The sequence below is a fragment of the Oppia nitens genome, unplaced genomic scaffold (genome assembly GCF_028296485.1).
Source record: "Oppia nitens isolate AA-2021 unplaced genomic scaffold, nextdenovo-longstitch-racon4-pilon3 scaffold5_pilon_pilon_pilon, whole genome shotgun sequence".
Taxonomy (NCBI): domain Eukaryota; kingdom Metazoa; phylum Arthropoda; class Arachnida; order Sarcoptiformes; family Oppiidae; genus Oppia; species Oppia nitens.
In genome coordinates this window covers 4509587-4535027 of record NW_026533243.1, presented here as the reverse complement: position 1 = coordinate 4535027, position 25441 = coordinate 4509587, and the positions used below count along the sequence as shown (strand labels likewise).

Here is a 25441-nt window from a genome sequence, read left to right as displayed (position 1 = left end):
TATTGAACCATAAAAGACATCGCATCTGATCCCATGGTCGACACTCATAACTAACACATGCACTGTTATGTTGTGAGCTTATGGATGGATGAAAAAATCAGAGGCATTGCTTCTCATATTTAATACCACTCATTGCCACAAATATATTGCGGCAAAAATCATTTTTAATGTTTGCACTGATCTCTCTCTCTCTCTCTCTCTCTCTCTCTCTCTCTCTCTCTCTCTCTCTCTCTCTCTCTCTCTCTTTGACTTATATATATTTTATTGTCACTAAAAGTTTGACTCATCCCATGCAATTGTATTGTGAGTAAAAATCATATTATTTTATGGTAATATTTATGTGTGACATCAAACATCTGGTGCTTTCCATATCTCACTGTTCATTCATTTAGCTGAGACACCCCTAACTCCTCTCCATAATCTGTTTTATTAAATTATCAAAATTATTAGTAATGTTTTTTTGTTGTATGTATTTATAAATTTTTCAAAAAGTGTTGTYAAATCTTATCTATGTTAACAAATTGTTATTTAATTTTTAAAACTGTTTCATAATGTCATTTATAATATAATATATTATATATAATTGAAACAGTGAAATCATTTTATTAATAAAATTCATTATATATATGAAATGACTTTACGATATTATTATTTATAACTGTATCGATAGTTATGTGTGTTTGAAATTAGATATTGAGTTGAGTCCAGGGATTTAGGGCAGAGATTTAAGAAACATATCGGTTGTAAACGTTATATATTTGGGAAGTATATCAATATGTTAGTTATGTGTCGGTTCATTGATATTACAAACTTATAAGTCAGTACTGAATGAGATATATTGGCGAAAAGTGAGTAAACGGTGCGCTTGTATTTGTTGGTTGTATTTATTATGATAAATGTATTGTATATGTGATATAATATATCAAATTATTATAACCAGTAAATAGTTGTTATATTGTGGGAAAATTCATTGACACTTGTATTGTATAGTAAATACTATATAAGTAATGAGGAACTCTTTAACTTATAAAGCAATATACAGTATTTTATTTATTAAATTATTGTAAATAAAGTTATGTATTAAATAGTATAACTTATTATATTATATAACTGTGTTTATGACCAGTGAATTAAATTTATCATATACTGTATACATTTTTGTAAACGTATCATCATATAAATGTTAAGACAAAACATTGTATTATTTAGTATTAAATCAAATATTATACACATTAAATAAAATTAACTAAAATAATTAAATACATAAAATTTAATGCTATAAGTAGATAAAATTAATTAAAATTAACAGTTTTATAATATATAACCAAAAAATCATCGTTTAAAATTAATAGTAATTGTATTACAGATATTTAATTATTTGCTTTAATTTTCATGAGATTATTTTAGATAATTAATATTAATTTCATTGATATTAATATTAATACATTATGTAATCTAATAAAGTACTGCAATTTAATAAAGCAATAATTAAATAAATTTTGCAAATACTCTTCGCGCCATATAAAGGTAGCGAAACGTTATTTATGAATGTTAGCCAAAATCTTTTTACACTCTCTTATTTGTATACATTTGATTTGCTTTTGGTGTGATTTTCATCAAATTTTGTTTATTTGTTCAAAAGTTATAGTCATTTAAATAAGTGGTGTCAGAGTTTTTTAGAACAGTCTAAATGATTTGAAAGCGAACCAGATTCGGGCCATCATTTATTATCAATGGATGAAGACTAAAGAGTTGGAAGTGATTGACCAGCGCATCAACACAGTATAAGGACATATTACTTTAAGTTTTAGTACAATCACCAAATTGATCCGTKAATTCAAAAGGTGACAGTAGTCACTTGAAAACAACCCTATTGAGGAACGGCCTGTTTCGGAGAATACCCCGGAAAATGTAGCGATTGTCGAAGACATAATAAGAGCTGATCCAAGTATTACATACCACGAGTTGAAGTAGAAATCAGGCATTCGGGGCACAATACTTTGAAGAATATGTGCTGACCAATTAAAGGTACAGAAGCAATTTTGTGGTTTTGTACCCCATCTTCTAAGTGAAGAGCAAAAGTGGGATAGGTTGGAAAAATGTCAATAAGTTCTAAACCCCTGGAAGAAAGTCAGAGATAATACCACCACTAAGATAGTAAAAGTTGATGAAGTGACTATGATTATTACGGGCCAATACTGTCACGGGAAGCAAAGATATTTGTGTCTGAAGATGAAGATGACTCGAAAAATAGAGTATTTTGAGTCGCTTGCGAAAACTGCCTGGGAGGAGGCGTTTGAAAGGTGGAGGAGGCGTATGACCAAGTGCATTCAGGCACAGGAGGATTACTTTAAATAAAATTAAATTTAGTTTTTATAAATTGTTTGTAGTATTTTAATCGCTATCTTTTTATGGATCGACCAGTATTATACAATTTACACAATGTTTGTAATTTAATCGATTAGACTTAATGATAATTACAATATCTGGAAATTTATATGTATTATAATGATTATCGGAGACCTCATTAGCGGCTAATACATAGTGTACTGACTGTTGGTATCGGATTTGATTGAAAAACATTTTATGAGTGAAATAGTAGTTAACATCTGTTATTGAGGTCTGTCTTACTAAGCAATCATACTATGAGTTCTTCTAATTTATCTGTGCTTTCACTCTATCTCCCAGTGCTATGACAGGCCCTCTAACAACATGAACAACACACCAACAAAAACATAAACCGATAGGTCATAAATGTGTTTAGGGAGCTGTCGATACTCTAGTAATGGTATATAACATACCAAATCAGTCAAAGTAGTCGTTAACCTACAAAACGCTTAATTAGATTTTCAATTGTTATCAATAAAAACACTGTAAAAACATTTTTGTTGTGTTGTTTTGGCAATCAATACAATAACCAGAAATATGTCTGTTTTAGTCAATCAAAAGCTAATTGATTGGATAAACATTTTTTTTATTATTGTATACATATCTCTAAGCATACCTACCTGTCTATCATAAAAATAGCATTTAATGTTTAATGTATATAATAGTATATTTATAATTGACTTAAATTTTAATATGCGTTGACTTTCCTATTGTTTTGCTTTCATATATGAGGACAAACACTTGTAGGGCTTATTATATATTGTATTTCATAATTCATAACTCCAGAAGCAATCGATATGACATATCAGTGCGCTTTTATTATTATTATTATTGTTTATTATTGTTATTATAATTTGCGATATTATTATTTAAAATAATCCTCAACTTCAGAGCCACCGATAAGTCAAAGCATAACTAAGAAATGGCTTTTTGTGCGTAAATCATATAATAAAATAAAATTTAATACCTATTTATGATAATTATAAACTAAATAATGGGTATTAAAGTGATGATTGAATATAATAAGAGACCACAATTTATGTAGAAAAGAGGTTTATATAAAATAGATTAATATTATATTATTCTTAAAAATCCGATTTTTGCTGATTATATTAAATAATATGAATAAAATTTTATTTGATATGACTTTAAGTCGGTATTATCTCAGCTAAAGATCCATCTTTCACTTTATATGGTTTGCAAATTTCAATGCATTGCAAACTTTGCATATATGTGAAATATTTGATCGGGTATTGGTTTATGGGAAAGTCAGATAAATCATATATGAGCTCATTATATACAATGCTTACATACTTTTKAATTAAAACAGTGAAAGTGATTGAATAGGAAAAGGGTGGGTAAAGAGTTAAATGTTTAGGAATTAGTGGTGTTTTGTATGTCCAGTATTTACATTAGTTGCTGGTGTGGCACCACTTTGTGTGGCACAAACAACAGTGCTAATAGTGTGTAGACATTTGCCGTTTAGTCAATCGGTATTAGCGTTGATGACCAACACAATCACAGTGCTAAACATTTCCTTAGAAATAGTCATTGAAATTATTTAAATCATTTCAAACATATAATGACTCGAAACAAATCGATTGCAAATTTACATTATAAATGAGTTTTCAATTTAATCGATGGATAGTCCAGAGAGAGGGTCAACTCTACCACATAATCATACTGTTCATACCATTGTCACAGCAAGAGAGCAATCACACACACACATACATACACATGCATACACACATATACATATACATATACATATACATATACATATACATATACATATACATATACATATACACACACACACACACACACACACACACACACACACACACAGAGAGAGAGAGAGAGAGAGAGAGAGAGAGAGAGAGAGAGAGAGAGAGAGAGAGAGAGAGAGATTGGATCCATTTTACTACAGCGCACACACAATGAGTGAATGTATTTTCCTGCGGCGCTCTGACTCTAAGAGCACAGTTACTGTGAGTGAAAGACCAGTTTGTTATTAGAGTTCAGTTTGTGTTGAGATCTTCACCAAAGCAGACACACATAGACTGAGTTTTACTATTATTGTAAGCTTTAATGTATTGTATATACCGAGAGAATAGTTGATTCTTGCAGTATATTTGAATCTCCCATTCCTTTCGTGAATTGTTGTTTGCATTGTAGTAACTGTCGATTCAAGTGGTCATTCAGTTTGGTCTTCAAGAGCGCTCTCTTTTGACTAACAGTGCTCTTCAAGATTTATAAACTTTGAATTTGATTATCATTTTAATTATTGAATTTATTGGTGACTGTGCACTGCTGTGCTATATGTGCTCTTTTTATGTGTCGCGTTGTGAGAGGATTAACAAAAAATAAACTTTTTAAAGCAATTGTGTGCCAAAACATCAGGACATAGAAAGAAGGAAACGATTTCCAAACACTTAATATCTATTTAGTGCTAAGATTTTTAGAGTACTTTACTTATATTGAATCCGAACCACAACACGACATTCCCCATCAATACAAATGGAAATGGATTTTAAGTGTATTTAAGTGAACACACAATTGCATTGATTATTGCTATCCTCTAATTCAAAATAACAATAATATAAAGTAAGTGCCGTTCCTTTACCTATATTTATGAGTTAGTCTGTGTGAGTGAGTGAGTGAGTGAGTGACACAATCAAAACTGTCAGTGCGATTAGTGATGGTATGTCTAATTTTTAGGGGTCAGTCCTTACTATTATTTTGGTGACACTTTTAGGTCTTGCTTTAGGAGTTACCAGTTAATAGTATTATAGATATTTGTTTCCTATTTTTTTGTTAAAATACCTATTATATTGATCTATTGATGATTTATATATATATATATATACCGGTATATATGATATTTGCTTATACTGTAAACTTCTAACTAATATTTTGTATTAATATTTTTATTTTGTCGGTTACTAATACTTACAGATTGTGTGGATATGCTGTCAATATGAGTATTATTGAGATAAATATATTACTGAGTATTAAAAATATAAGTATTTGTGTTCATAAAACACATTTGTTGCTTATTTTCAGTGATTTGATACTATTTAATAATTTGTTATAATTTTGAATTAAATACTGTAGTAATATAAAGTTAAATAAGTTAAAATGAATAATAATAATATATATTTACTATATTAATATATTAATTATTTAATTTATTAATTTGCTTAATTTGTTTGATATGTATAAAGTTTGTTTTTAAGTTTTTAATTATTTCAATATGTGCTCTTAAATAAAAAATGTGAGTTGAATTTTTATTGATTATTATAGATATTTTATATAATTAAAATTATTATACGCTTATTTATTTTCACATTAAATTATTTGCCATATAATATTATATGTTTTTTTGATAAAATTAACACAAAACTGAATTATACTTTAATTGAAAAAAGTAATTTTCAAATACTGTGACTTAGCTATAATTTGATAGTATATCACTGTTTATTTGATTATATGATATATTATATAAAATTTATTTTATAAATGCTTTCAAAAAGACATGTCTGACCTTTATATATACTATGGATATGTAATACTGTATATTTCATGTACAGTATATAACTAAATATATGATAGCAATAATAGATATTACAATATTAAATTAGTCATAATAAAGTAATACGGTTACCAAAATTTAATGTTACAATTTATAAATATTTAATAATAATTATATTAGATAATAATATAATCTATAATAAATTATTATAAACATGTTTGATATTTAAGAGTAAAATTATGAAATCAATATATTATTTTGTAAAAATTGAAATTATAACTTTTCTTTATGTTTACCGCTAAGACTCTAAAATTAAAATTATATTTAATTATTTTTATGTTTATAGAAATTATCATTATTTAGATAAACATTGCTATTATATATTAATTGAATTAAAGTTTTTATTTGTACTAATAATACTAATTTTCCGAAAATAATTACTGAATATTATAAAATTAAAATTATTTTTTATTGTAAATATTTCTTTAATCTATTAATATATAAACAATTTCTTCAATGAAGACTAGTTTAGAAAATGACTGTAAATTTCAGACTATAAATACTATCAAACCGTCTGACTGTCTCTAAATTATTATTATCACAATATTTTTGACGCTTTTATTAATTAAAGTTAAATATAAATAAAAAAATATCAATATATAAGTTTTAAAAAATGATAATATTAAATTTTATTGATATTAGATAACTTTGCCAATAAAATACTTTATATGGTATTATATTATAAAATCATATAAATTTAATGGAGTTTTTTAACACATATTTAAAAATATATATACTGTAAATATTCAATTTTATTAAGTAGTTTTTTGCTTTAAATSAATGTTAAAAATAGTTATAAAATAAAAAACTTAGATCCGAAAATAATATATTAGATGATTATTTGTGAAAAATAAATCTTAATGTATACAATAGTATTTGATTTAGTATCTAATGGYAATAATAATAATTATAATAAATGGCTAATTAAAATTAATATAATGATAATACTTCATTAGTTACTTTATAATTGTTTTATATTTTATAATTGTTTTATATAATCTAATATTAATAAATTAGTGAATGCCATGAAATRGTTAACTAAATGAAAACATTAAAAATAAACTCATTTTGAATGAGTTTTTCAATATTTATAACAAACAGTGTTATATAAAAAGTCAACAAAAATCTCGTAAGGCATGAGAAAATCGGTTGTAATAAATAAATCATTTCATTCTCAGCTTTCCCTGACTGAGCCATAAGCCTCCCGTCACCGGCAAAAGGAAAGACATGTCAAAGTGATAGACACTTAATGTTCATTAGAAAAGAGAGAAAGATATTGAAGTTATAGAAAACTATTTAAGATTTTTATAGTGTTTTATGCGTAAAAGTATTGCTTAATAAACACTATTTATTTTTATATTACGTTACGGACAGTCGAGTCCACTGTATCTCAAAGTTTTCTCTATTATTTCTGTTTCTCATAATATTAAATGAGAGGAACCGTATGTTGTTTTGTTGAACGGATAGATGAGACGCATATGCTGTAAATCAGATAATGTTTATTATTGTTATGATTGCTATTAGTACTGTGTATTAGTTTTTGTTAACAGAATTAGTAGTTTTATACATAACTAAACATATACTATATATATATATATTCTATAAGATATAAGTAAAGTAATACTTAAACATTAAGAGTAATATTTTTTCGAGTGAGGGAACGGTAGATAAGTCTAACCATATAGTTATATATATTAGCCGATAATGACTTTTACTTTTTTTTCTTATTGCATATTATGTCTGTGCTCTCAATATTTTTTTCTGTGGCGGCCTWTAACTCACAAAAACTAACTATTAATGTTATTTTGCAATGCATTTCACATTATCTATTATTGTATACATTAATATGGTTTTATATGTTATATATAATTGAGACTTTAAATGTTATTTAAACATATAGAAAGATTATATACATTTATTGAATAAACTAGCATGGACACTTTTATATAAACAAAACTGTAACAAAAGCTTATAATTTATGTATGTTTATTATATAATGTAGATTATAAGTTATAATTTATAACATTATCTAAATTTAAATTAAAACAAAAAACTATTGAATATCATTGTTAAGACCTAGATTTTTATATAATATTTTATACGATTTTAGTGTTAATTTCCGTTTAGGGAATTGATTTTTACATAAATTTTTATAATATTGATATATAAATTTAGTTTATATTCTGAATGACTACAGTATAACAATCTCTATCCTAATATTAGTTATATACTATTTATACAGTGATGTGATGTAAAATATTTTTCAGTTCATTAGCTTTTATCACATTTTGTTATCACATTTTGCGCACAAAATACACAAACAAAATCACTCAATAGAGTCTTCCCTTGAATTTTTCATTTGATTTTAACGCATTAATAGTCTCTCTCTCTCTCTCTCTCTTCTTACTCTCTCAAGTTTCCCTCATTTTATTAAATTTATATTGAATTTTATATTTATAAACACTTTTTTATGTTACCATTAGCTTAGATCTCCAGAGAGACAATTAAACTATTTTTTATAACATTGAATACTTACTTTTGTATATTTAGAGATCGTTTATATACAATAAGCACATAGACTTTATATCACACTATAATCTATAAAAATGTAATCTAAGGAACAATTATTATTATTATTATTTTTTATCTAATACAACACTAAAATTATTTTTCAATAATAACCCGAAATTGTTTTTTATTCAAAATCCTGTTCACTCTTTTAGTTAACAAAATAAGTTATTTTAATAAAATAGGTTTATAAAATATTGTATAATATTATATATTAGATATTTTAGCTAAAGTATAGATCTAATCTATTGTCTAAATGTTAAGTATTTTTATATTATAGTTATAAGTATACTTTATTATTATATTAATTTTATTTTTGTTTGTTTTATAAATATATTTACTTTTAATTCAATACAATACTGGTTGCAGTGAACTATTGATATATTTTTATATAATAATAGATAAATTTTATTTTTTATCTGATAATAGATACCTATTGTATTTTAAAATAAAATGTATTATACTGTATATCTTATATATTTTAAACTATATAAATAATTTTATAACTATAAGTTAATTACAATTGTGTGGTTTTACCCCACATATCAAATCTACCAGTGCTTTGTTGTCACTACAGTATATCTTACCGTTTCTAGATATCTATTCATCTAATAATCTAATAAATGTATATTATATTTATCAAAATATTTATTTTAAAATTTAAAAAGTTTATTAACTGTTAATATAATTAATTGTGTATTATACTAAATATTATAGTTAGTCATATTTTATGAAACAAATTATTGTTGTTATTATTATTATATTTTAAGTATTCAATTAGACAATATTTTTTATTCAATTTTTTTTAAATATTTAATATTTAACTTTATATTGAGGTCATATTTATAGTTTTATTTATAGTTTTTAATTTATCAAAAAAAAACTACAGTTTATTTTAAACTTTCATTAGTATATTTTATATTATATATCAATTGTGTATAAGTAAATAATTATTATTGTGCTATAAATGATTTATCACAAAATTTAATTTCATTTTTAATATTTACAACAATTAACTTATTTAAAATTCAGTTTAATAAAAATTATGATAACTAATAACATTGATTGATTTTATAACATACATGTTGTTAAGCAAAAAATAATGTAAATACAAATAAAATATTTGAAATAATGTATAAATTGTACGGCATATACAAGTATAAAATATCATACTTTTATTGTATGAACATATAAAATAAAAACAAAGTTTGCTGTAATTCTAAAAACTTATTATTTTTAAATATTTTGTTGTTTAACATGTCTTGAGTTTAAAAAGATATGATTTATATGATTATAACATTATAGATAATTGAAAATTAATTATACTTATAAATCAATTATCTGATGCATTGGTTAATAAAGTATATTAATATAATCTATATAGTTAAAAAAATTGAGAAATTTTTAACATTTTTTGTTATTTTTGTTTTAATTTGTTAAGTTTCATAACTAGATTATCAATATGTGCCACAAAATTTTATAATTATAATTTATTTTTAATTATTTTTTGCTTTATTTTTCTGTAAGTTTTTTTATAAAAATAAATTAGAAATTTATTAATTAACAGAAAAATTAACTTTTTTGATTTTTTGAAACATTTTTAACTTATTTAATATATATTAATAAAAAATTATTTAATTTTAATTTTCAATAAATTTTATAGTTATTATTAATTTTTTTATTTTTATTTTTTTAAATTTATTAATTTAATACAATTTTTGTTACTTTAAAAATAGTAAAATATTGATTCATATAACAGGAAATAGATTTAGTTTTTATTACATAATTATACAAAATATTACAAATTAATAATAAAAAACTATTAATTATATAATAAGTAGGACTGTTGTTTGAATATCCCATTGCAAATATTTATAACTTATAAAATTGATACTTAAATTAATGATAAATTGAAAACAGATTGTATTCAAAAATCTTTAGTATCATATTAGTTATATACTGTAATAAAACTATTATTATAGTAAACAATGTACTCAATACACTATATTATAATACACACAATACAAGTATCAAAAATTAACACTGTATAATGCGACTTATATATCATAAAGTATAATAAAAATAAATTAATTGAAATAAACCAATAATTTTTTTGTATATAAAATTGTAATAACTTATGAATTTAAGAGATATAAAGAACTAATAAATCTTATATTCTTTGCGTTATATATTTTAAACATAATTTTCAGGTGTGTTTTAAATAGCGTTTTCATACACAAAATGTATGTAATAGAAAATTTTGTATTAAAATTGATAACACTATGCAATTGGTGGGTGAATATGCATCGGGTGGGGGTCTATTTCAGCGTACATAGGGGTCGGCACACAAAAAACCAGTGCTCTAACAAGGTATACATATACTGTACTGAATATACTGTATATACATACAGTACATACACTGAAAATTATTATAAGTGATTGAAAGTAAAAGAGCAGATGAATTATAATAAATATTATTGAAAAATAAGAGTCCAGATAACACATTACACAACACTGTACTTAATACAGTATGATATAAGTAAAAAAAWTTTTATATAAATTATTATAAATCGGCATAACTTTTATTGCAAGTGATTTATCATCGCATTTGATGGCATTAGCGGTTTGCACGCAATGTACACTTTTCAGGTACAGTATATACTGTATATTTATAAATTATAATATATACTAACTATATAAGAGATAGAGTGACTGACTCCCTGACCCCCACTATCTCGTTAGTCGAGTCCAGTTCCCAATCAATTCAAATACGATGGCATCAAAGTGTGATTGTGTGCTATTTATACATATATTTTGCATATTATTGCAGACTCACAAATGTTGCTTATATACTGGTGTATGTAATGTAATTTGCATTGAATAGATTTTAATTTAACACATAATAATTACAGCATATAAATTTTACATCATCATATTTAACGTGATGTAAATTTCAATATTTCTCATGTGAATTAACCCTTTTATTATTTTTAATTACTATATATATATATATATATATATATCATACTATACTTTTAGTTAATTAAAATTTATTAAATGCTATGTGTGGCTAATTGCAGTTTAATTATTTGAAATTATATATATATAAAAATTAAAAATTAATCAATAAATTTATATATAATTAATATTAATTAAAATTTATGAAATCTTAAATTATTTTCATAAAACATAAAAACATATCACAGCAACAAATAGCTAAATGATGATATTTGTAATAAATAGTCTCTATTTRTGATAAAAATATATATAAATTGATATCAAGGTAAAAACTAGCCATAGTATTGATACTTTTAACTGTAAATCTATAGAGAATACTAAACAGCAATTTTCCAATCAAATAAATACTTGAGTTTTACTTTACTATACTATGAACTATCGTTTTGTATGTCTCTAACAAAACTATATTTGGTTTCCAAGTTTTTTTCGGTTTGATTTGATTTCCCAAATGATATTTTTACTACCAATCGTTTTTTTTACTAAATTGTGTGTTTGAGAGAGAGAGAGAGAGAGAGAGAGTTTAGTGTGGTGTGTATGTACTAAACAATTTGTAAGTATATTAAGGGATAACCAATGGGGTGGTTGTATAATTGACTTACATCTAAACAATTGCCAATATATACAACAAATAATTATTGTTAAGCTGAGCATTAAATGAGCTTATTTTATCAAAAACATTAAACTATTTTAATTAATTTACTGAATAGAACTAATAATTTTTAATTATATAAAATTGAAATAAATTTGAAAGTATTGTACATTAGTCAGAATTATTCATTTATTTTGATATATATTGTATATCTATTGTATATAAAAAAAACTATTTTTTCTTCAATCATTAGTCTATAAGATGGTAACAGTATTTGACAATAAAAACTAAATTGAATATAATATTTATTTGTCATAAGCCTTGAGGCCAACAATTGTGGTGTTTGGCTGTCTTTCCTCTCCTTTGAAAAATATATCAAATAAAAGGTGTATTATATTTGTTGATATCCATAGCAATACTCTTCTTGTCCGCTGATAATTCATTTGTATAGCAAACAGACTGACAAACAGTTTCTATAAATTTAATATTAAACTCTTGAAAAATCTCTTTTTTAAAAATCGAATGATAAATAAATTTTTATATCTTAGAGACAGAGAAAAATTGTTTCATAGTATTTAAAAAAATTTGCGCAAAATATAAGTTTCATAAAAATTATGATATGATTTATATTACTGATAGAGAGAGAGAGAGAGAGAGAGAGAGAGAGAGAAAGAGAGAGAGAGAGAGAGAAAGAAAATGTAAATAATATAAACGAAAGTATATCATAGCAATGAAAAAATTGGTTTTAAAAACTGGTTTTAAGACATGTTTGGTATCACATCTTTTCAATCGTTTCACTCATTAATTATAAACTATTTTATATTTTATTTTAAAAGTTAATAAATTTTAATAAAAAAATGCATACACACACACATGTTGTTTTAAAATATAAATAATTAAAATTTTGGTTAAAACCTAAGTAACCAAATAAATAAGCTATGTTATTAAGCAGATTATGCATAATTTGTTGCGCAAAAATCTATTTATTTTATTAAAGTAAAATATATTTAAATTTTTGGTTGTTTTGAATAATTTTCAAAGAAACAAATTAATTATTTTTATTCAATTTTTTCATACATATGTATAATAAAAAAAGTTTAAACATGTCTTTTTTATTTTCAAACCCATTTAAGACATAATTTATATAATTATATTTATGACTTATTTTTCATGAATGGGTTTTCTTTAGATATATAATATTTGTCAAAAATATTTTTTAAATTACATATACTTTACTCTCATTGGACTCATTTCTATAGTTAAAGACATTATACAGTATGAAAGTAAGTTTAAGTCAAAAATGATAGTTAACTCTAATTTATAGATAGCTTTCGGTTATAATTATTATTGAATTTATTTATATTAACGAAACTATAAATATAATATTTATAAGTAATATCAGCCAAAACGTTTTATAATTTATTAAATTAAAAATTTATACTTAATAGAAAAAATTGAAAATATATATAAATTAAAATTTTATTACTGATATCATCAACACATAGCTATGAGTTTACTTAGCTTTGTTATGAAAGTTATGTTACGAAAAGTTATAAATTATTAGATTTTTTTCAGTTTATTTTGAAACTTATTTTTGTAAATTCAATGTATATTTATATAAAATCATATGAAAGTGTAAGTAAGTGTTGAATATTCTCTCAGAAAATTGAAWATTTCTGTACCTTTGCATATGATTTTCACCCCTAATAATAACAATTGAAAAATAATATACTTTACAACAACCGCATCAACTTTGAGGGACAGGTCTGTTACTTGGCTACCATTCCTTTTTTAGTATTATATGTACACAATTAATGGCACGGATATTGAAATATACTATCAGATATAATTGTACTTTTTTTCTCTCTCTCCTCTAAACTATAATATTTGCGACTTTTATAAAAAAAACTTTCTTTGAGTCTATAATATGTGTCTCTTATATCAATAGTCATCACAACATATCATAAGATGATAGGGACGGTTGCAAAACATGGTCTGCAATTTGATTTAAAAAGACCACTGGATTAGTAGAGGAGCCAAATATAATAGATACCAAAAAACTATTATTTAATATTTATAAACTATAATAATATGATAACCACTGATGTAAAAACTGATATATAAAACTTTGTGTCGGCATTAGAACAAGTTTTATATCCAATTTTAAAGTATACAATGTTTTATTTCAGTAGCAAAAAAAATCTGTATAAATAAAATTCAAAAAATATAAGATAAGAGAGTGTGAAATATATAAAATAAAAATTTCCAATATTTTCATTCAGACAACTTAAAAGTTTTTGCTTTAATATTAAAGTTGTATTGATGTGTAGGTAGAGGGATATGATGTTAGATAAAAAAAATATTTTTAGTTGTCTATAAATATATATATAAATTTATATTTTGTGGTCATTCATATCATTCACACAATTTTTGTGTCCAAATATTATATGTTATATGATATGTGTGCCAAAAATCAATTGGTTTTTTTCTGTGACAGTATGTCTACCTCTCTATCTATTACTACGGTTCCGATACTTGGGTTTTAATGTAAATACAATATATTCATATCAATACAAAAGATAGCGAAAGTAAGCTCATGGATCTCTGTTCCAACATTTATTGAAATACATTGAAAAGATTAGACATAACTTTATGTGACATTTTTGCGGTGATCACCACAAACATGTCAAAAGCTGTATTTTTATTGATATTTTTCAATATATTTATATTTATCAAAACTATTGATGCAAAACACACACTTCAAAAATAACCTCAAAATAACTTTACGTGTTTTTGTGACTTTAATTTATTGATTGAAAAAATTCAAATATATATATTAAATATTTGTTTAAAATTCAATTTGTCTTTGTTTTATAGGCAAACAACTTGGCAAACATAAAACAACACACAAAGTGGTACATATATTAAATTTGTAAAAAAGTAAGTTTTCTATAAAAAAATTTTTTTTATCATTAATTGACTATAAGTTTCACTCAAATCGCGTGTTAAGCGTTATAAATATACAGTATATTGTATCAATATAAGTGATTTTTATATAACTTTGATTATACTGTATAATACATAAAAGTTGAATTACTTTTTATCTCTTTAATAACTAAACTGTCACTATATATCTGATATTTACAACTAATGATAAAATAATCATTTTCAAAAATATCACTTCAAATTTTAACATTTGTTTTAGTTTTAAAAATAACTTTTACAGTACTAGTTTATTGTAATATTAATTTGAAATCAATTAATTACCAAGTTACTTATATTAGTAATCTTTATCTTTAATTGACTTTTAAAAATATATAAAATGAATTTATTTTCATAAATTATATAATAAGCTTATCGTGCATAATTCAATTATCACTAAAGGGTTAATAAAATTAACAAAATTTGTTGAATATATATATATATTAAGTGCACAACTTAATAATATTTTAAGATTTCATTAGTAAGTATTAAATGAAATTGAATTTTTAATTATTTTTACAAATTTAATTAAGTAATTAATTTGCAAATTACTTTTATACAATCTTTTGGTTAATTTTAATCTATTATGTTATTTATTTGTTGAATTATGTCACAAATAGTGTTGGCAAAAAAGAGAAATTTATAAAATAATAGAGAAATTTCTAGAAAGTTTCTAAAAGAAATTTCTATTTATGGGATCCCCATGGTTAATTTTGTTTTCTCGAAATTTGTTATATTTAACATTGTTTTTATAAGTAATATTTAAATATTAGTATTAGTATTTTAATTATTAATTAAAGTAAAAAATTTATTTATTTAATTATATTAAACTATGATATAATAAAATGGTTAATAAAATTTTACAAAACTGATTATTATTAAATAATTAAAATTATTTATATAGGTATCCCATTTGTATAATAGTATTATACAGTAATCTACATTATATAGTATAATATTATATGTATAGTAGTATGTGTCTCATTAATATATTTATAGTTTTACAATATCTATAGATATGGGGATCCCATAGTATAACAAAAAAGTTAAATTTCTATAGAAATTTATTCCTGAGAAACTTTCTAGAAACTTTCTCAGGGTAATTTATTAGAAACTTTCTATTTGCCCATCTCTAGTCACAAATCAATATACTTTCTTATTACTGTATATATAGTTTTATATGATTTTTTGTGAATATTTGGACATAATTTTATTATATATATTTAATTTTAAAAATTAGATATAAATTTTAAAGCAATCTTTTTGTTTTAAGTATTTTGATTCATTGAAGCATTTGTCAATAATAAGCTTTTAAATAAAATAATATTGTTTAAACTATAAAATCATTTTTGTTTGAAATAAAATTTTAATATTTATTATATCTTAGCAGTGATTTTAGCTATAAAGTTGACAAATAGCTTCAATATATTGCATGAATGGGTGCGGCTATAAATATAACATTGCTGTTCATCAAACATCTATTGAAACTTTTTAAATAAATAATTTCTTACCTAATGAAGTGTTATACAAATAAAATATTTTCTAATAAATACTGAAAAAAATTAATGTAAAATTTCAATTAATTATTTATAAATTATTTAAATAAAATTATCTTATTCATATATTGTATATTTTACAATATATATATATATATATATATATTTATAATAGATTATTTTATATATATAATATTTATGGCATTAATGTTCAATTGAGATGAAAATTTTTAGACATTATTTTGATGTCAGTACACATTTTGAGTTCAAATAAATTCATGTTATTTATTGCTTTAGCTTTCTATGAGATAAAATATAGATATCATAATAATTTTTTTAAGGATAAGTTAACAACAAAATAAAATTATTTTTACTTCCAACAAAAATCCATATATAAAACTAAAATATAGTAATCAGATAATTGTTTGAAATAAAAAATTAATATTACATTCATAAATATATCTAAACATATATTAGTTGTTTTAATTTTTATCTTTTTTCTTAATCTTAGTCTTTTCATAAGACATTTAAGACTTATATTTATAACACTTTACTAAATATAATATATAAAAATATTATAGAAGTCATTAATCAAATTTATTTATCATATTTATTAAATTTGACAAAAAAAATTTAACGCATTTTCACATATTTTTTGCTAATAAATTTATGAGAGAGAAGTTCAATATACAGGTTATTTGACAGTCATTTTTGAGCCTTTTATTAAAGTCTCAGTCATTGATGGTGTCATTTGCCCTTAAATTTTAATCAATCAAAAGATTAATATATAAATGTGTTGGCTATTTATATAAACACAACAAATGTTTTTTGTTTATCAACTTTCTATACAAAATTTTAAATTGTTATCTATTATAGCTATCGTTGCCAATGATTTACAAAATACAGAAAAATATATTATACAGATATAATGATAAATATAATATGCAAAAGTCATATACAGTAATACAACAATTGTGTAATTTATATGAGAAATATGTCATTTGTTTATGTTTTTAAATTTTGAATTCAATTAAAGTATAGTAAATATAGATAATTTTTTTWAATTTATACTTAAATATTAGTAAATTAATGAATTCAATTATGCAAAGTATTTATATTGTTGTCACAAAAYATTATGAATTTATTAGATCCAGTTTAGTTTATTTTTATATAATAGAAAAATTGATAAATTATTTAATAAAATTGTAAAATAAACACTTTAAGCATACATTTATTTTATTGCTTTTTGTGAATTACTTTATTTTATATACATTTTAGCAAAATAGATGTAATTTATAATACTAGTAAAACAATAAAAGACACTAAAATTTTACAAATAAAAGGGTTAATAATACTAATAACAATTATTATTATATCAATTAAAACATTAGACGTTGTAAACAGAAGTTGTAATACAACTAAAACAAAACAACAACAAAAAGTAATCAAATGTTGTAATACTGTAACTCTTTAATAGTAAAAACAAAGAAACAATTTTTACAAATAAAAACTAAATATATTTTGTTGTTTTATTACTTTAATTAATTAACTTTAATGAAACTGAAAATATATACTCTTTAAATGTTTTGTCTATTAATAAAAAATAGTTAAAAGATTTTGATTAATTATATTTAAAAATAGAAGTAATAGATTGATTATACGCTAATATCCATTTTAATGGTTATAATAAATAATAATAATAACAATATTGTTAAATACATAAAGTGACTGAATTTCTAATATAATTCTTTGAGATGTCTTTAAAGTATTCAATCATTTGTAACATTGAAACAAAAAATACTTTCACATGAATTCCAATAAAACAGTTACCATTGTTGCCTACCGTTCCTTAATATTATTGTATCTCCAGGTGCCATTCATTCACTCATTTAATTATTAGTGGAAATAATTATTTTGTAAAACAAGCTTATATTATATATATATATATAAAGATTTTCATAATTAAAGCTAATTTATTTGAAAATAATTTATCATTTTTGTATAATTTATTATTTTAAGTGTCATTAGTATATCAATTGAACGCTTATTATATTATATTTAAACTCAGATAAACTTTATATGTATATGAATTGTATTTTGGTTTTTGCCAAATAAATATCATTAGTGACAAAACTAAGACGGGAATGGGAGGCGAGTGTCGTGTACTGTAATAATAGAAATTACAGTATAGTATAGTATAGTATAGTATAGTATAGTATAGTATATACCAGTTTTTAAATACCATTAGCAAAGATTAAATAAAAAACTTGGAGATTGCGGTATAAAAACTTTTTAAACTTACTTTTAAATTATTGATTATTCATTTACTTCAATATTTTTAATAAAATTTTTGTGAAAAGTGTGTTAAAAAAAAGATGTACCGAAAAAATTGATGTAAAGTCTAATGAGTCGCTCGCTCTCTATTAGTCAATGATGCCATCCATACAATAGATTTAATAATAAACCAGAAAATTGAAGTCTTGTTGTTAACCAATACATTATTATATAGATATAAATTGATTGAATGAATGAATTGCTGAAAATTTTTTTGTTGTTCAACTGTTTTGTTGTATTATAAACAAAGTGAGTGTATATTGAATGAAATGACTTCTAATTTAAAATGTTTGATAGCTTAGGGAGAGAGCTGTGAGTATATGACTGACACGATAGCATCAAAACAGGGCCAACAAATAGCTGGGTTACGGTTGTAAATGAAAATTTCATGTGTTTTATATACATTTTTACACTCAATCTATATATTTATATTATCATCAATATTGATGTGCTAAATGAGTAATATAACAGTCTATAACTATTTAATTTAAACTATTGAAAAATACAACACATTTTTGGACAATATATTTGAAGAAAGAGAGTGGTATAGGGGACCAGGTATTCAGCCCCCCTCTTATACTACATTATGTTGTACTTAGCAATACTGTAGTATACTGTAGTTTATAGTTAAAACCACTGTCTCGCTTATGGCAATCAAACAGTGCAAAACATGCCAGTGCTGTCTACAAGAAAGCTTATGATTGATTACCCGATGCTGAGGTCAACACTTTTTACTCAAACACATCTCTCTTTTTCTCATTTTTGATGTGATGGCGATTGATATCCAGGCGCTCACAATATCTCCCGGTGCTCTCTATTTGAAAGCAATATAATTCTCATTTGAGAAGAAAAGGTTTCTAACAATAAAATACTGTAATTTAACTAAAAGTAGTAGTTTTTACAACAAAACTGTTTATTTTGTAGGGTTGGAAATACATGTATCCTCTATTATATCAATTGTGTGTATATAATGTGTTTTACTATTACTTCCTTAATATTATTGTTTTATTCAATTTTACAAAAATATGTATATATATTATCTTTTGAATATCGGTACATGTGTTTTTCAAAATTTTATTTAGTAGATATCATCATAATTGAAATTTTCTATTATAATGTATGTTTTGTTATTAATATCTTTTACAAAATATTCCAGAAGTTTATATCAATAACTTCAATATATTAATAATAATAATAAACTCTGAATTTTTTTAATTTAATAATTTCTGATATATTTGAAATCATTTTCTATACAATTATCTACTAATAAATATATGCATACAAAGCAAATCTACTGATATTGTATACAATATACTGTATAGCCTTTGGGCTCAATGTTATTGAAATATATTTTCTAAGTTTCTCTCTCTCTCTCTCTCTCTCTCTCTCTAACTTTTCATTGAGCAAATTTCTTAAATGAATACATTGTATATAACACTACAACCAATACATTATTACATGATATGATATGAGATAAGCAACGTTAAAAAGCCCCTAAATTTTGTAATTTATTTTCTCATTACTCTTTATATAATATGAAATATTAATTATAAAATAATTTTTTGTATATATTTTTAATTCATCTTTTTTCTCACCCCTTATACTAAATTATTATTATTACTATTAGTACCAGCATTTTCTGAAAAAATATTTAATTACTTTTATATATATTATTCATTACATAACGATAAGGTATTCTAGTATTTCCTTTTTAGGCTCTGTTTTGAAATCACTTATTATTAATATTAAAACACTTATAATAAGTTTATGATTTATATGAGCGGTGAAACATCATTTTAAAATACAAAAAAATGATTTTAATTTGTGAAAAATATTTTATATAAAACTCTGTTAAAAATTGTTAAAAATTATCTACACTTATTTTTAAAAAATAAAATTAACAAATAGCAAATAATATCATTATATGATAATATGAGTAAAGTTTTTATTGTATATGAAATTTATTTAATAAGGAAATTGAATGAGTTAAAAACATTTTTTATCTTAAATTATGTTAATTCATTTATTATACAGTATTTTATTTATTATTAGGGCAAACAATTTTGCTGACATTTGACAACTTTTTTTGTTATATTATTTTATATGTTTTATAATGTTTTATTATACATATTAAAAATAGGCATATGGTTCAATACATACTGTATTAGCTTATGCTAACTTTATGACATTATATTTTATGAAAACAGTTGAAAGTTTTATTTTTATCATAAATTTTAATTTTATGTAATCATAAAACTTATTTATTTCATTATAGCAAAAACATTTTATAATACATATTTGACAAATATTATTAATATAAACATATATATATATATGATTCATTATAAATGCATAAGTTAACAAATATATCATTGTATAAATTATATGCAGGGTTTATACTGTATTAAAGTAATAACCAGCATAAACCAGGTATTATAAAATATAAGTTATATCAAAATTAATTGTCTCGTAAATCAATTTTGTTGATATTTTTACTGATGGTGGCTACACTTTCCTAATCGTTTATGCCCACACAAATTATCTCCCGGTGCTCTTTCTCTCTCAGTTTTATGCCTTTTCCATTATTTTACTATACCGTATACAATATACACAGTAATAATATAAAAATGTCACATTTATTGTAACACCGGTATGTCTTTTTTATCTCATTTCCTTACAATATTACCAAAATTGTAAACAATGTACAGTATTATGGCATAAATGGTGACTATTTAATAAATATGTTATTTATTTGTATTGTATGTTTAAACAATAATTAAATTGTATGACAATTATTTACGATATTTTATACATTTACATATGCTTATAGTATAAGTATTATTATAACTGTCACTTAATTTATGGCTACTTATGCATTTATTTACATAATCTATATAAACTAATAAAAATATGTACAATATATATATTTAATATACATAATATAACAAGTAAAGTATAAATTTATTACTACACAACTATAAGTTTTATCAGTTWTATTGTTTGCTGAATTGTAATAATACTAAAATGACTAATAAAAGTCTATTTATTATTTATTATGACTAATACCACTTAACTTTGTGATAACAAACATAAAGTAAAATAATTAGTGAAAGGAAAGGAAAAGAAAGAAAGAAAGAGAGAGAGAGAGAGCACATGTAGATTAACAGTTTGGTCATTGACTACCGTCTGAAATGTGATTATTTTTGGTAATCAAATATATTTATAATTTCATTAAATTCTATAATATAATGAAAAAATAATTTTTGTCACTTTTATTATTAATATATTTCATAAAAACTTATCCCATTTTTTCTGTGCAAATATATAGTTGTTTTTACTAAAATTTCTCATTTTTCATACATATTTTTGTGATGGCATTTATCACACGCTGTGTTGTATGTATGTACTCCTCATCCTTGTCCTCTCATCTTAATATAACGTGATGTGACTTATATTTTATGTGAAGTTTTTTATTTAAAAAGATGTCAAACGTTTTTCATGTATATTATTATAGTTATAAATTGATAAAATTATATCATATATTATAAAAAAGAAAATTTTATCAGATATTAAAAACAATTTTTATGTGTATATGACTTCTCTCAGTTTACTTTTAGTTTTGCTCTTATCTTAAATGTAAGTGTTTGGGATGTCATGAGGGAAAGGGATTCAATATATGATATTTTTATATGAAAATACATAAGCTTTAACATACAATACTGTAAAGTACTGTACATAGCTTTAGCTGCATTTTTATCGTCATTCACATGCAATAACTTTAAAATGTAAACTTTGAAAAAACTGTTGTGAATTATGTGTATAATTCATATTAAAAAAACATTTCAATTTTATTTTTAAGATAAACTATATTTTATTTTACAATATGATATTATTTTTTAATATGTAAACATCTATATAATTTATATTAAATAATAGGACTATTATAACGACATATTATTGTTATATATTATATACGTTATAAATCATAAAAGCATTCATCAAAATTATTTAAATTATACAAATAATATAAATTAATTTCATGACATTTCTATTATATGTTTCATAATTTACTGATGTTTTTTGTTTAATACAATGAAATTTTTTCTTTACTGTTAATATGACATTTAAAATATTAAATAATAATATTTTATTTTTGTAAATTGATGTATTATTCTTATGATTAAGTAACAATTTAGTATATTAAAATTTTAATTACAATATACTAAATGTACTAAAATATGATATCTTATTAACTAAAATTCAATGGATATTGTTAAAATTATTGTTTAAATGTATATAAATTGTTTAAAAGTAAATTCACGATATTTAACATTACTTTTAACAATTAATTTATATATCAATTTTGACAAATGGTATGGTATACATAAAATTATCATTGCATTATTATTAAACATAATTAATTGATAAAAATTGAACTTAAGATCAAACAATATTAAATATGATTAGAAAATATTTTATATATAATAAAAAATAAATATATTAAACAATTTTATTCATCTGCTAAATGATTTCTCATATACTTTATAAATCACTTGTTAATAAGCATTTTTAAAAAAAGTCAATTTATTTTTTACTATTAACTTAAATCATAAATGAGAAAATCATGTGTTTAGAAAAAATAGTATAAAATTTTATTTATTTTTCATAATTTATTTATTTTATTTTTAAATGTATATATCATATGACCAAATACCAAATGGAGGGTTTGACCATGGTTAAATTAATGATTCAAAAAATAAAATGAAGCAATAATAATCACAGTAATCATAATCATATCTTTAATGTTATGAATAATGTGCCAAAATTTAATGAAAAATGTATATAAAAAACGATAAATACATTTATTAAAATTACTTATTTTTAAAATTAAATATAAATTATTACCAAAAAAAGATCTGTTGAAGATTTGAGACAAGACTGAGAGAGAGAGAGAGAGAGAGAGAGAGGAGATGATAAATTAATATAAAAATCATTAATTATTTTTAATTTACAATTATAAGTATRTKTAATATACAGTATTGGATATAAAATTATACTATTTATTAATAATTCTATTGAGATATATCTTAGAATATAATAAAAATTTTAATATCAGTTATTAATTAATATCTGTTTTAAATATACCATATAAAAATATTTTAATAAAAACAAATAAATTAATAAATATTACAATAAAACAGTAATAAAACTAAGTTTATTATAAATATTAAAAATTACGACAATATTAATATTAAAAATAATTCAAGTCATTGAAACAAAAACATTTTTTCATAATTTGAAAATAACAGTTTGATGAGTAGTTACACAATAAATATTATAATAACAAATTTGTATAATAGTATATTAACTAAATAGACTGAATAGAGTGACTAATTTATAGATCCTAACAGAACTTATTTTAATCTATATTTTTATAATAATAATAATAAATTTATTACTTTATTTTACACCAGAGATACTGAACACTAGATAAATATTATTGATAAATAAATTGTTATATTTAGTTGGACAACAATAATATAAGTTAATATAATAAACTAATAAAATTTATTGTTTTATAGTTGCTATGTTTTGTGGTTTTTGATGTTTTTACAACAGTTTTGTATATATTTTAATTTGATTTTTCTCATTTGATTCACATGTTAAGCAACATAATTGAGTTTCCGTTTTGTTATATACATTGCAATCAGTGTTAGGTTCATACTGTATGTACTGAATATTACAGACTGTTTGGTGAAAGTTTTTTATTTTACTTTTTTAAGTTTTAGTTTTGACACATACTGTACGTATAAAACTAATCAAAAAATACGCTGCAATTTCTTTGGGTGTATTTTTTGTCTAAATTCTTGATTGCATTCGCATTATATATGGGAAGCAATTCAATGATTTTACTTATGTTTTGTTCACTTATTTTTCCTTTTTTCATAATATAAATATATCTTTGCATTCAATTGCTTTCTACGCAATGATAACCACATATCCATCAGATATTTTTTGTTATGTTTTTATTCATCCATTCATTGCCTTTTCAAATGTATAGCCGATAGTCTTTTGATGTATTTTTTTGAGCGAAACTTATGAGAAATATTTTTGTTATTATATATCGATTGTATTTAAAGATATTTATACTTTACATAGATATATATATATATATATATATAAATAGATATACAATACAATATATTTATAAATATATTTTTTCTTTTAATTTTTAAAGTATTCATTGGCGGCTAAACAGAAAAAAATATTAAWAAATATTATAGTTTCATTTGTCAACATCAGTCAAAATTGTGTTTTTGGTAAAAAATTAAAAGTAAGTATTAAAACATTTCAAAACCATAAAAAATACTTTTATATAAATACTTTTAAATAGTTTTATAAGCTATCAGTATATATCGTACAACTCGYATGAGATTTTAATAAATTGATTGTTTTTTATTTGCGGTTTTT

General features: G+C 22.2%; 1 long non-coding RNA gene across 1 annotated transcript; it reads left to right on the top strand.

Moving 5' to 3' along the window:
- Positions 1 to 4416: 4416 nt before the first annotated feature.
- On the top strand, positions 4417 to 25224 carry LOC128961455 (uncharacterized). The gene is made up of 3 exons (XR_008484611.1): positions 4417 to 4995; positions 15036 to 15098; positions 25209 to 25224. It is a non-coding gene; the product is annotated as an uncharacterized LOC128961455 (long non-coding RNA).
- The last annotated feature ends 217 nt before the right edge of the window (positions 25225 to 25441 follow it).